Consider the following 13,565-nt stretch of genomic DNA (forward strand, 5'->3'; position numbering starts at 1 on the left):
GTGGTCCGTCGTGCTATTTTTAAAAGTATGTTGTTGTTGTTTTTAATTTCGCGCAAAGCTACTCGAGAGCTATCTGCGCTAGCCGTCCCTAATTTAGCTGTGTAAGACTAGAGGGAAGACAACTAGTCATCACCACCCATCGCCAACTCGTGGGCTACTCTTTTACCAACGAATAGTGGAATTGACCGTCACATAAAACGTCCCCACGGCTGAAAGGGCGAGCATGTTTGGTGTGATGGGAATTCGAACCCGCGACCCTCGGATTACGAGTCGAACGCCTTAACACGTTTGGCCATGCCAGGCCTAAAAGTATTTAGAGCTCATGAATTAAGTTGCTGTTTGGGTATCTACAATTATACCATCGTTGTCATGGTAATAAGTCTACTCGACAAGTATAATCATTAATACGTTACAAAATTCCCTCAAGATGACAGCAGATTAACAACAAGAACATAGGATAAAACAATAATGCGTATTTTTATTATTATAAAATAAAAATATATAATAAGAACAAACAAAGTATTTTACTCACTACTAATTATAGTTAGGCTTAAGTGTCCGTATAGATCACTAAAACACACACATACCACAATTACCATAAATATACGTTTACATTCCCAGTTAGATATAATTTAAGAGTACAGCACGTTGTGGTATAAAAAAATTGAAAGAGCATATTTCTCTACGTTTTTATTACAACATTATTCTGAATGAAATTAAATTATTATAATTCCATCAGATATTAGATTAATAATCAGGTTTACAACGAATTTAAGTTCCTCTGAAAATCGTATGATGTCGCTAAGATAAGTTTCTGGAGTCTCTTAAAGCGAAACATTTCTCAACTTAAATCTTAACTGATGCATTGTTCTATTTCAATTGACGTAATGTCCTCGATATGATAAAATACATCTGATTAACTTAGTCTAACACACCTGTTTAATTGACGTAATGTCCTCGATATGATAAAACACATCTGGTTAACTTAGTCTAACACACCTGTGTAATAATTGTTAAGATTATTTCCGTTTAATTGACGTAATGCTCCCGATTTTGATGAAATACATCTGGTTAACTTAGTCTAACACACCTAAGTAATAGTAATTAAGACGAGTATTCCCATTTATCAGAAACCGTTTTGTTTCTTTACCAAGCTATCAAAAGGTTTTGTTGTTTTTTATTCGTCACGGAGTTGTTAACTGTGTACACAGTATTTCACAAGGCAGCTGTCAGTACAGGACTACACGGGTCGTGTACAACTAACTGGATGGGTAGACCAACCGTGTTTCACAAAATAAACTTCCTCTAATAAGTGAATAAGTTTACGTTGTTACAAAACAGTGGGTGAGTCATTCCATCAACTGTATGTACTCAGATGGATTATGTTACAGCGAGGTTGGAACAGAATGCAAGAAGTCATTCCTATGATTTAAGAAGATGGAAATGTGCCCGAAGACATTATTTTAAATTTTGGAACACATCAATGAAGAAGTTCATCCTTCTGAGTTATAATTATAGCATAAAAAAACATGCAGGAATAACTCTTCAGAGCAGTTCAGGCTGGAACAGTGTTAACGCTATATTCAATGCACTTTGGAATAAAAGAATGTCGTTATAAGTCATCCTTCTAAACTGTCAAAGACAAAACAATGACTAATCCATGAAGGAAATGAGCCTAAACGGTGTAGTTGTTGAACCACCGTTCGTTCATACCACGCAGGTATTCTAACTTGTCGAATGCTATACAATATTTAGATTTTATCCATTTCCCGAGTAGGATATTTGACAGGACTATTGTGCTTTGGGAAATTCCCATTAAAATGCTTGTAGTTCACGTTTTAAAGTTATGTCGACGTCAAATTTTAGCCGGATGCTAAGTTTTGATAGTTACATACTGTTTGATGTAAGTTTGCCACTTTTCGAAGAAGTGAGAACGAAGACCGAGCTAGATTCGAACCTCTGCTTAATGTTAGTTACAGAACACGTGTTTCTATAGCTTAAGAAGTTAGAAGCCTGCACATGGGAAGTTCGTATGAATTTCTTTTTGATTTCTGTTTACTCTTCGTAGGTGGACCGGGCGCTGGCTAAGAGGTTAGAGTGTTTAGTGTTCTAGTTTACTATGAGTCACTGAACATCGTTTTCACTCTCAGCAGTTGGTGTGTTATAAAAGTAACAGCTGATTTCTTTAATTCTATTATTCATTTAAAGGTATACCTGTAGGCGGGCAGGTGTTGGGGATTGTTGTTTATCCTTTGATCAGCAGTTTAAAATAAGAAACTGTTAACGTTGCGTTGTCTAACAAGTCTACTTAGACCAGGTGTCGCACAAGATATCGGTGCTTTGCCGTAGTGATTGTACGAGATTTAATTACGCAGTCCCGACTGGTATAGTGTTAAGTCTACGGCTTTATAACCCTAAAATCAGCGGTTCGATTCCACTCGGTGGGCTCCGCAGATAGCTCACATGTAGTTTTGTTAAAAGAAAAATATACGTTTAATTATGTAATTCTAAAAGTCTTTTCTTTTTAATGTTAGCTATTTCAAATGGAATTTATTGAAACGCTTATATATTATTTCTTAAAAATAAAATAATCAAAGCAGAAGACAAATTACGAGATACATCGTTATCGCGTGTGAGAAGAAATGGATAATAATTTAATCAAATTACAAATAGTTACATTAACATGTTTTTACTCGTTGTTTCTTATGGATAACATCTGACATGCGCAAATCAATTGTAGTCTAAATTTTCAAATAATGGTATACATACGTATGACATTTTACGTGGACATATTAAAACTATAAAATTATTGTTCTAGTCGTGCATCAATATACATATATATATATATATATAATAAGCGTTTGTCATAACTTTGAGACATTACCACATACGATGACTATAACAGTAAAAACTGTCATTTACCTTGTGGAATCAACTCAAATTTAAAGACGGGAAAAGTCTCAGAACGTTTTATAATACATAGACCAAAACACAATTTTTCGTGGATACTTTGATCGCTTGGATACCAAATATAAAAGTGGTTTCTCAGTAATGATCAGCTGTAATCGAAAAGGATCGTTTTCTTTTGCGGAAGTAACGACATAAGAGAATCCACAAGATCAACAGAACCACAGCTAGAAGAATCACACTACACACCACAATCCCAGTTAGTAAAGGCTCCATTTATTTCGGGTATCTGCCACGAGATGGTACTAGCAGCTCTTTCTCTTTCTTCAGGCACATCATAAGGAATTAGTTCTACAGAGATGACGTCACGTCCTGGAATAAGAACAATCTCAGTGAGCAATAAGATATTTATCTTTCGAAGACCATTTTTCTAATAATAAAGATCGGCTCCACATTTTCAATTTAGCAATGCTTACTGTTATTTATTCTTTTGAAAATCACTTCTAACTTGAGTAAAGAAAAAAACCAAATTTCCTCCTTTGAAAGTTAGTGTTTGTTTTCTGTCGAAATAAGGTTTTCCTTTTCGTTTCTATTAAAAATCTGTACTGTTGTGAGTGAAAAACATTTTCCACTTCATAAGATGTATACAATCTTCATTAAAATTTAGTTTCGTAATTTAATTATCGACACAGTTATTAGAAAATATGTTGAACAGACAAACCCGTTTCTTGCGTTTATTCCAAATTATAGAACTCGATGTGGCATAGTCTTAAAGATTTTTATCATGTTTTTTTTTTTTTAAATGAAAATGTAACAGCTGCTTCACAGTACGAAAAACGCGTGCAGCAGAAAAATGAATCCTATTATATCACACATTATATCACACTATTATATCACAGATTAGCAATCACGCTAAGCGTTCACCAGTTTCAGTAAAAGTAGCAATTTATTTCTGAATTAAACATTGTGTAAACGTAACGCACAGTTTATTTTGTAATATGATTTTCAGATCACATACATGAGATGTTTATTCTGCTATCTTTGTAATATACGTTATTTTAAAGTTAGTAAAGTACACAAATGAAAGTGATACGAACGAAAGTCAGACTTAATTTTAATTTTATTCTGTTATTTGTTATTGTGCTAGTATGTATGTCAGGAGGTCCAAGGTTCGAGAAACAATGCTGTTAAATACGCTATGCAGCTAATTTTAAAAGATCTCGTTATGTAGTTTTAGAGCAATTGTTGCAGTGTGTGCTGTTAATTTGTTACTTTCCTTCTAAGTAGCAGTTAAAAATTAGGTCTACTGTGTCTGCGCCATAAGAGTTTCTGATGTGGTCGTGAGTTCGTGTGCAAATAAGATGTCATTTATATTGAAAACGCTAATGACAATAAAATAACTTGTTTTCAAAAATGATATTTGGGATTCTGTTTCATGTTACGAAAGTTTTGTATTTGCAGTTTTTATACGTGTCTTCCTAGTGACGTCACTTAAATAAAAGATATGCTATACACAATATCTATGAGTCTTGTTGCCTCTTATGACACTAAATATCGAGTTTCGATATCTGCGGGGGGGGAGACGTTGTGCTTTAAAACAATGATTTTTTTTTAAATTTCGCGCAAAGCTTCTCGAGAGCTATCTGCGCCAGCCGTTCTTAATTTAGTAGTGTAAGACTAGAGGGAAGGCAACTAGTCATCACTACCCAAGGTCAACTCTAGGGCTACTATTTTACTAACGAATAGTGGGATTGACCGTAACATTATAACGTCCCCACGGCTGAAAGGGCGAGTATGTTTGGTGTGACAGGATTCGAACCCGCGACCCTCAGATTACGAGTTGTGTGCCTCAACCTCCTAGCCATGCCGGGCGTAACGATTATTTATGAACTATGCTTCCTTTCATACGTTTTCACAAAATGTCTGTTTTTTTTATTTCGCGCAAAGCTACACGATGGCTATCTGCGCTCGCCATCCCTAATTTAGCAGTGTAAGACTAGAGGGAAGGCAGCTAGTCATCACCACTCACGGCCAACTCTTGGACTACTCTTTTACCAACGAATAGTGGGATTGACTGTTACATTATAACGTCTCCACGGCTGAAAGGGCGAGCATGTTTGGTGCGACGGGGATTTGAACCCTCGACCCTTGGATTACGCGTCGAACTCCTTAACCCTCCTGGCCATGCCGGGTCCGCAACAAGGAAATAAGGCCAAATTATGATTATCACGAGCGAACAACTATTTCTTTTTGAGGATAAAACTAACATAAGATCTCTACTATTTCAAAACTTCGCGCGAACAAGTATTTCTTTTTGAGGAAAGAACTACCATAAGATCTCTACTATTTCAAAACTTCGCGCGAACAAGTATTTCTTTTTGAGGAAAGAACTACCATAAGATCTCTACTATTTCAAAACTTCGCCCTTTCGATAGGAGCGTTATTGGTTTTTAGCTGCGAGCTTCCATTCTTAATTTAGTTATTGGAAACACGAACCTAGCCTTGAACGTAGCTACCATTTTCAGCAGGAACTTAAAAGCGAAAACAGATTAGCTGAAAGGCATTCGTAAAATCCAGACAAAGTAATTTTTTTCTTCTGTCAAGTTATATCCTTGATAAATAAAAGATCAACCAACCTATTTTCTCTAGTGACTAAGCAGATTGAAAGACAGAATAAAAGTAACTTTAATATCTCTTTTCACGCCTTGCCTCTGATGAAATGCGCTGCATATACAAAAAATAGCGAACTGTTCTATTTTTGTACTCGAATGCAGACAGACGTGGGGATTATTGAAAATACGAGAGAAGGAGACAAGTGATAATGATTAGGACTAACTGAAGGTAATTTAAAATCGAAATACGAAAACTGGTGAAAGACAAACGATGTCCTGATTATGGCGGAAATTGTCCACTTGTTTAGTCGAACTGCCTCTTTTGGTATTTCTAAGTTTAGTAGAATTTATATACTGTAAAAGGTGTGTAAGGTATTCGTAGAAAAACCAATATATCTCTTGTATATCATTATACGCTTTGATAAAAGAATATTATTCTTGACGTATATGAAACAGCTGAGAATGAATAAAAACACCATACGTTCGTGAAGATAAATTTAAAACGAGGTTAATGTGGTGGAACTACGTAACACACAGACACACAAAAAGGTTACAGTTCTATTAGGGGATCAAACATAGCTAGCAGTAGGACGTTAAATCTGAAGGTTAGTTATTCGTGTCCCGTTTCTGAAAAACTGCGCTTCGCACTATACGTCTATAAAAGTGAGAATGAAAACCCCAATATTTAATTATAGTTGCCCAAGAGTCGTCGTTTGGTGCTGTTGATTAGCTGTCTCAATTCTTGTCTATCAGATCAAAACCAGGGACAGATAGTTCTTATGAAACAACAGATTACACGTAAACATTTCTACACAAGAACATTTTTTTTTTTTTCCGGATTCAGCCGCATTTTATTTTACGAATTAAGACACTGCAGAACACCAGAGTTTTATAAGAGGAGCCCCGCATGGCCAGGTGGGTTAAAGCGTTCGACTCGTAATCTGAGGGTAGCGGGTTCGAATCCCCGTCACACCAGAGACGCTCGTCCTTTCAGCCTTGGAGGCGATATAATGCGACGGTCAATCCCACTATTCGTTGGTAAAAGAGTAGCCCCAGAGTCAGCGGTGGGTTGTGATGACTATGTGCATTCCCGCTTGTCTTACACTGTTAATTTACGGACGGCTAGCGCAGGTAGCCCTCGTGTAGCTTTGAGCGAAGTTCCAAAACAAACAAACAAACAATTATAAGAAGGTGACGTGAACCAGACTTTTCTTACGAATTATAGAACGAAAAGGCTGACCTATGATGATTACTAATATTTTAACGAAATATTTTATATGTATAGATTATTCATTGAATAAGTTAACTTCAATACATTAATTAATTACTACTTAGTTTACTGGGCGATGCAATAACACTGCACAACAAAGTTTTTGCTTCTTGAACACTGTTGGGTGTTCCTTATAGATTTTTGGCTGCTGATCACGAAAGTCACATCCAAATTTCCTCATCACGTACCGTTTCATCGAAATCTTCAGTTTCACCATGTCATTGCTACAATGGAAAAACAATATCAGGGCAACTGGAATCCGTCAGTGCTTGCTGACTATTGTTAGACACTGCAACGTGATGCACCGGACATTGAATATAAACGAAAATCAGGAGCAAAACACTGTTAATTATGTTAAACTTAATAGCGTATTAGAAATATAAACGCAATTAAATACGTTATTGCCGGTAAACAGTTAACTGTCTATTTCTCAGAGTTCCGACGTGATGAAGCAAAACCAAAACTATATGTGTGCATACCCACCAGGTACCTGTTACAATCAGCAAAAACTTTTCAGGAAGCAAAACTTAAAAAAAAAAAAAATTGTTGTGCAGTGATAAGCGACGGTTGTAATATAAATTATTCATTTTCTAAATCATGTTGTTTTGTCTTATCAAACTTGTTAACAATTGCATCAAATTACTTTATTTCTTTATTCAAAATTATTTCCAATGGAATTTTTTCAACAGCGACATCTAAATCAAATAAACAAAACGAAATATCATTTCCTTTAATCAGAATTTTATAGTTTATAAGTTGATTAATATTATTTTCATTAACAGTGTTGTTTAAAATATTTAATATACACATAGTTATAATTGTTTATTGAATCTTACTATCTATGTATACATTTGTATGCTGTTTTTTATCAATAGTGTGAAAGTCATTTTGCAACGTTAACTTAGTATATAGACTTACGCTTACCTCACTCTATACAGATGGTTAATCCTCGCGAGGAATGTTCTGGAATCACTCTATAAAATATAAACAATATCGATAATACTAAAATAATAACCCGCTGCATCTTTATCGTTACAATGTTTTGTTTTATCAGGTTACATACTTCTAGTAAGGTATATTAAATAAAACTGATCGTGCAAAAGTTAATGATGGTATATATATATAGTATGTATACTAATTTATAACGTAAGACATAATTAATGATGGTATATATATATATAGTATGTATACTAATTGATAACGTAAGAACATAATTAAGCTATCTTCTCGTTTCAGAATCAAAACATTAGCTTATGAAATAATAGGGTTAGCTTTATATAGAAACTAAGTAGAAGTATGTAATGTTATAAACTTATACACACACATACACAAAACAAAGACTATCATTTACTATGGAGCCCGGCATGGCCAGGTGGTTAGGGCGCCTGACTCTTAATCTGAGGGTCGCGGGTTCGAACCCCGTTGCACCAAGCATGCTCGCCTTTTCAGCCGTGGATGCGTTATAATGTGCAATCAATCCCACTAATCGTTGGTAAAAGTGTAGCCCAAGAGTTGGCGGTGGGTTGTGATGGCTAGCTGCTTTCCCTCTAGTTTTACACTGTTAAATTAGGGAGGGCTAGCATAGATAGCCTTCGTGTAGCTTTGCGCGAAATTAAAAAAACAAACAAACAGACATTTTGTGAAAACGTACGAAAGGAAACATAGTTCATAAATAATCGTTACGCGAAAATCTTTTCGCGAAATATAAACACAACTAATATTTGAAAGTGAACGAAATATTTCACGCGTCTCTTAAAAAGGATTAAAATATATTTTGAGATTTGTCCTAATGATGGAGATTTAAGTTGTAACACCTACCTCAACAAAGAGTGTGGTTAAAACCTCGTTGAAAGGGTTTAGTATTAATGTGTGGTGTGAACACACACACTGTACGAGGCACAATCTCACCATTAACTGATATTCGTTCGAGTCTGTTGGACATAATTTGTTTATGGTAGCGTTTATGATTTTAAAGGATGTGCATTGTTCATGTTACAACCTGGTTCACACTTGGATCACGAATGTCACATGACTCGCACGAACTACATCTTATTTCCTTTTGGTTTGACATTTGGCGAATCTAACAATAGGAACGGACGTAACAAGTACACGTGCACGTTTTTGAATTATTGGTACCTGTACAGGTAAGAATCAACGACTTTTAAAATAATGACTCATCTAAATATTCGCAATATTGTAATTTGATATACAAATATATATACACAGAGTAAACCTCAACTATGGCTTCATGTTTAGAGGCAATGTTAGTCTAAAGCACTATGAAGCTTCAGTCGACCTGACAGTCTCTTCAAATGTATCATTTTGAAATTAAGAAACTAATACTTATGTGATATAAAGATTTGATTTAGGCCCCGGCACGGCCAGGTGGGTTAAGGCGTTCGACTCGTAATGTGAGGGTCGCGGGTTTGAATCCCAGTCGCACCAACATGCTCAAGCTTTTAGCTGTGGGGGCGTTATAATGTGACGGGAAATCCCACTATTCGTTGGTAAAAGAGTAGCCCAAGAGTTGGCGGTGGATGGTGTGACTAGCTGCCTTCCCTCTAGTCTTATACTGCAAAATTAGGGACGGTTAGCGCAGATAGCTCTCGAGCAGCTTTGCACGTAATCCAAACCAAACCATTCAGAGAGTTAGTGTAATTGATATGTAAAGTAGCAACAACAGTTTTGTAAATAAAAATATTTTTAAAACACAATTATTTTTTGGCAGATTAATTTACTTGTGTTTGACATTTAACTAATAAATTTCAGTTTAACAATCAGCTTATTCTGAGTTAATAAACCTGTATTACGTTTGAGGCTTCTACGAAACGCCATTGCGTGGAACTATCTGCAAAACTGTTCCTGGAGAGACACGTGTGTTACAGTTTATCCTGATACTAGGAATAAAGTTTGCCATAACGTTTGAATAGATGCTTGAGAACTTAATAAAATTAAAAAAATTAAAGATTATCTCATACCATTATATCTAAAGAAATTTATATAGTAACCAACATTTAGGTATTTAAGGTTTGTTTGTAGTTAAGTAGAAGGCTACACAACGGGATATATGTGATCTTCTCAACGGGGTATTGAACGCGTATTTGAATAATAAGTCTGCCACTAGGAGAAAGCACTTAAGGAATAGTTAGATATATAATGTTTAAAAATGTTTGTTTGTCTGTTTTTGAATTTCGCGCAAAGCTGCACGAGAACTATTTGCGCTAGTCGTTCCTAATTTAGCAGTGTAAAACTAGGAGGAAGGCAGCTAGTCATTACAACCCACCGCCAACTCTTGGGCTATTCTTTTATCAACAAATAGTGGGATTGACCGCACATTATAACGCCCCCACGGCTGAAAGGACGAGCGTGTCTGGTGTGACGGGGATTTTAACCCGTGATCTCAATAGCACTGCTTTACCACAAATATAAGTTTAGTATTTCGTTGTAACGTTATTCCTCTCTAAATATGAAACCAAACTTTTTGGTTTGGTTACTCATAGTGCTTCTTATACACGACGAAACGTTAGTTTTGGTTCTGTTTATTAAAAGCAACGTTACTCGTGGTGATTCTTATACACGACGAAACGTTAGTTTTGGTTCTGTTTATTAAGAGCAACGTTACTCGTGGTGATTCTTATACACGACGAAACGTTAGTTTTGGTTCTGTTTATTAAGAGCAACGTTACTCACAGTGCTTCTTATACACGACGAAACGTTAGTTTTGGTTCTGTTTATTAAGAGCAACGTTACTCATGGTACTTCTTATACACGACGAAATGTTAGTTTTGGTTCTGTTTATTAAGAGCAACGTTACTCGTAGTGATTCTTATACACGACGAAACGTTAGTTTTGGTTCTGTTTATTAAGAGCAACGTTACTCATGGTGCTTCTTATACACGACGAAACGTTAGTTTTGGTTCTGTTTATTAAGAGCAACGTTACTCATAGTGCTTCTTATACACGACGAAATGTTAGTTTTGGTTCTGTTTATTAAGAGCAACGTTACTCGTAGTGATTCTTATACACGACGAAACGTTAGTTTTGGTTCTGTTTATTAAGAGCAACGTTACTCATGGTGATTCTTATACACGACGAAACGTTAGTTTTGGTTCTGTTTATTAAGAGCAACGTTACTCATGGTGCTTCTTATACACGACGAAACGTTAGTTTTGGTTCTGTTTATTAAGAGCAACGTTACTCATAGTGATTCTTATACACGACGAAACGTTAGTTTTGGTTCTGTTTAAAAGAGCAACGTTACTCATGGTACTTCTTATACACGACGAAATGTTAGTTTTGGTTCTGTTTATTAAGAGCAACGTTACTCGTAGTGATTCTTATACACAACGAAATGTTAGTTTTGGTTCTGTTTATTAAGAGCAACGTTACTCGTAGTGATTCTTATACACGACGAAACGTTAGTTTTGGTTCTGTTTATTAAAAGCAACGTTACTCATAGTGCTTCTTATACACGACGAAACGTTAGTTTTGGTTCTGTTTATTAAGAGCAACGTTACTCATGGTACTTCTTATACACGACGAAATGTTAGTTTTGGTTCTGTTTATTAAGAGCAACGTTACTCATGGTGCTTCTTATACACGACGAAACGTTAGTTTTGGTTCTGTTAATTAAAGACCAACGTTACTCATGGTGCTTCTTATACACGACGAAACGTTAGTTTTGGTTCTGTTTATTAAGAGCAACGTTACTCATGGTACTTCTTATACACGACGAAATGTTAGTTTTGGTTCTGTTTATTAAGAGCAACGTTACTCGTAGTGATTCTTATACACGACGAAATGTTAGTTTTGGTTCTGTTTATTAAGAGCAACGTTACTCGTAGTGATTCTTATACACGACGAAATGTTAGTTTTGGTTCTGTTTATTAAGAGCAACGTTACTCGTAGTGATTCTTATACACGACGAAACGTTAGTTTTGGTTCTGTTTATTAAAAGCAACGTTACTCATAGTGCTTCTTATACACGACGAAACGTTAGTTTTGGTTCTGTTTATTAAGAGCAACGTTACTCATGGTACTTCTTATACACGACGAAATGTTAGTTTTGGTTCTGTTTATTAAGAGCAACGTTACTCATGGTGCTTCTTATACACGACGAAACGTTAGTTTTGGTTCTGTTTATTAAGAGCAACGTTACTCATAGTGCTTCTTATACCCAACAAAACGTTAGTTTTAGTTCTGTTTTTAAGAGCAACGTTACTCATAGTGCTTCTTATACACGACGAAACGTTAATTTTAGTTCTGTTTAATAAGAGCAACATTACTCATAGTGCTTCTTATACACAACGAAACGTTAGTTTTAGTTCTGTTTTTAAGAGCAACGTTACTCATGGTGCTTCTTATACACGACGAAACGTTAGTTTTGGTTCTGTTTATTAAGAGCAACGTTACTCATAGTGCTTCTTATACACGACGAAACGTTAATTTTAGTTCTTTTTATTAAGAGCAACGTTACTCATAGTGCTTCTTATACACGACGAAACGTTAGTTTTGGTTCTGTTTATTAAGAGCAACGTTAGTCATGGTGCTTCTTATACACAACAAAACGTTAGTTTTAATTCTGTTTTTAAGAGCAACGTTACTCATAGTGCTTCTTATACACGACGAAACGTTAATTTTAGTTCTGTTTATTAAGACATTACTCATAGTGCTTCTTATACACGACGAAACGTTAATTTTAGTTCTGTTTATTAAGAGCAACGTTACTCATAGTGCTTCTTATACACAACGAAACGTTAGTTTTAGTTCTGTTTTTAAGAGCAACGTTACTCATAGTGCTTCTTATACACGACGAAACGTTAGTTTTGGTTCTGTTTATTAAGAGCAACGTTACTCTTGGTACTTCTTATACACGACGAAATGTTAGTTTTGGTTCTGTTTATTAAGAGCAACGTTACTCATGGTGCTTCTTATACACGACAAAACGTTAGTTTTGGTTCTGTTTATTAAGAGCAACGTTACTCATAGTGCTTCTTATACACGACGAAACGTTAGTTTTGGTTCTGTTTATTAAGAGCAACGTTACTCATGGTGCTTCTTATACACGACGAAATGTTAGTTTTGGTTCTGTTTATTAAGAGCAACGTTACTCATAGTGATTCTTATACACGACGAAACGTTAGTTTTGGTTCTGTTTATTAAGAGCAACGTTACTCGTAGTGATTCTTATACACGACGAAACGTTAGTTTTGGTTCTGTTTATTAAAAGCAACGTTACTCATAGTGCTTCTTATACACGACGAAACGTTAGTTTTGGTTCTGCTTATTAAGAGCAACGTTACTCATGGTACTTCTTATACACAACGAAACGTTAGTTTTGGTTCTGTTTATTAAGAGCAACGTTACTCATGGTGCTTCTTATACACGACGAAACGTGAGTTTTGGTTTTGTTTATTAAGAGCAACGTTACTCATAGTGCTTCTTATACACGACGAAACGTTAATTTTATTTCTGTTTATTAAGACAACGTTACTCATAGTGCTTCTTATACACAACGAAACGTTAGTTTTAGTTCTGTTTATTAACACAACGTTACTCATAGTGCTTTTTATAAACGACGAAACGTAAATTTTAGTTCTGTTTATTAAGACATTACTCATAGTGCTTCTTATACACGACGAAACGTTAATTTTAGTTCTGTTTATTAAGACAACGTTACTCATAGTGCTTCTTATACACGACGAAACGTTAGTTTTGGTTCTGTTTATTAAGAGCAACGTTACTCATGGTGCTTCTTATACACAACAAAACGTTAG

At 35.4% G+C, this 13,565-nt stretch overlaps 1 long non-coding RNA gene across 7 annotated transcripts in view; it reads right to left on the reverse strand.

The window, feature by feature from the left end:
* Positions 1-460: 460 nt before the first annotated feature.
* LOC143228949 (uncharacterized) overlaps positions 461-13,565 on the reverse strand; it is a 41,075-nt gene continuing 27,970 nt past the window's right edge. For 3 of the 7 annotated variants that reach the window (XR_013015558.1, XR_013015561.1, XR_013015559.1), the window contains exon 2: positions 461-3,279. This is a non-coding gene — a long non-coding RNA (uncharacterized LOC143228949). Of the gene's footprint in view, positions 3,280-7,713; positions 7,764-8,607; positions 9,505-13,565 lie in introns of those variants that run through there. The other 4 variants (XR_013015563.1, XR_013015562.1, XR_013015564.1 and 1 more) reach the window with 3 other exon arrangements.

Source organism: Tachypleus tridentatus, chromosome 10 (assembly GCF_004210375.1).
Source record: "Tachypleus tridentatus isolate NWPU-2018 chromosome 10, ASM421037v1, whole genome shotgun sequence".
In the NCBI taxonomy this organism is placed as follows: Eukaryota; Metazoa; Arthropoda; class Merostomata; order Xiphosura; family Limulidae; genus Tachypleus; species Tachypleus tridentatus.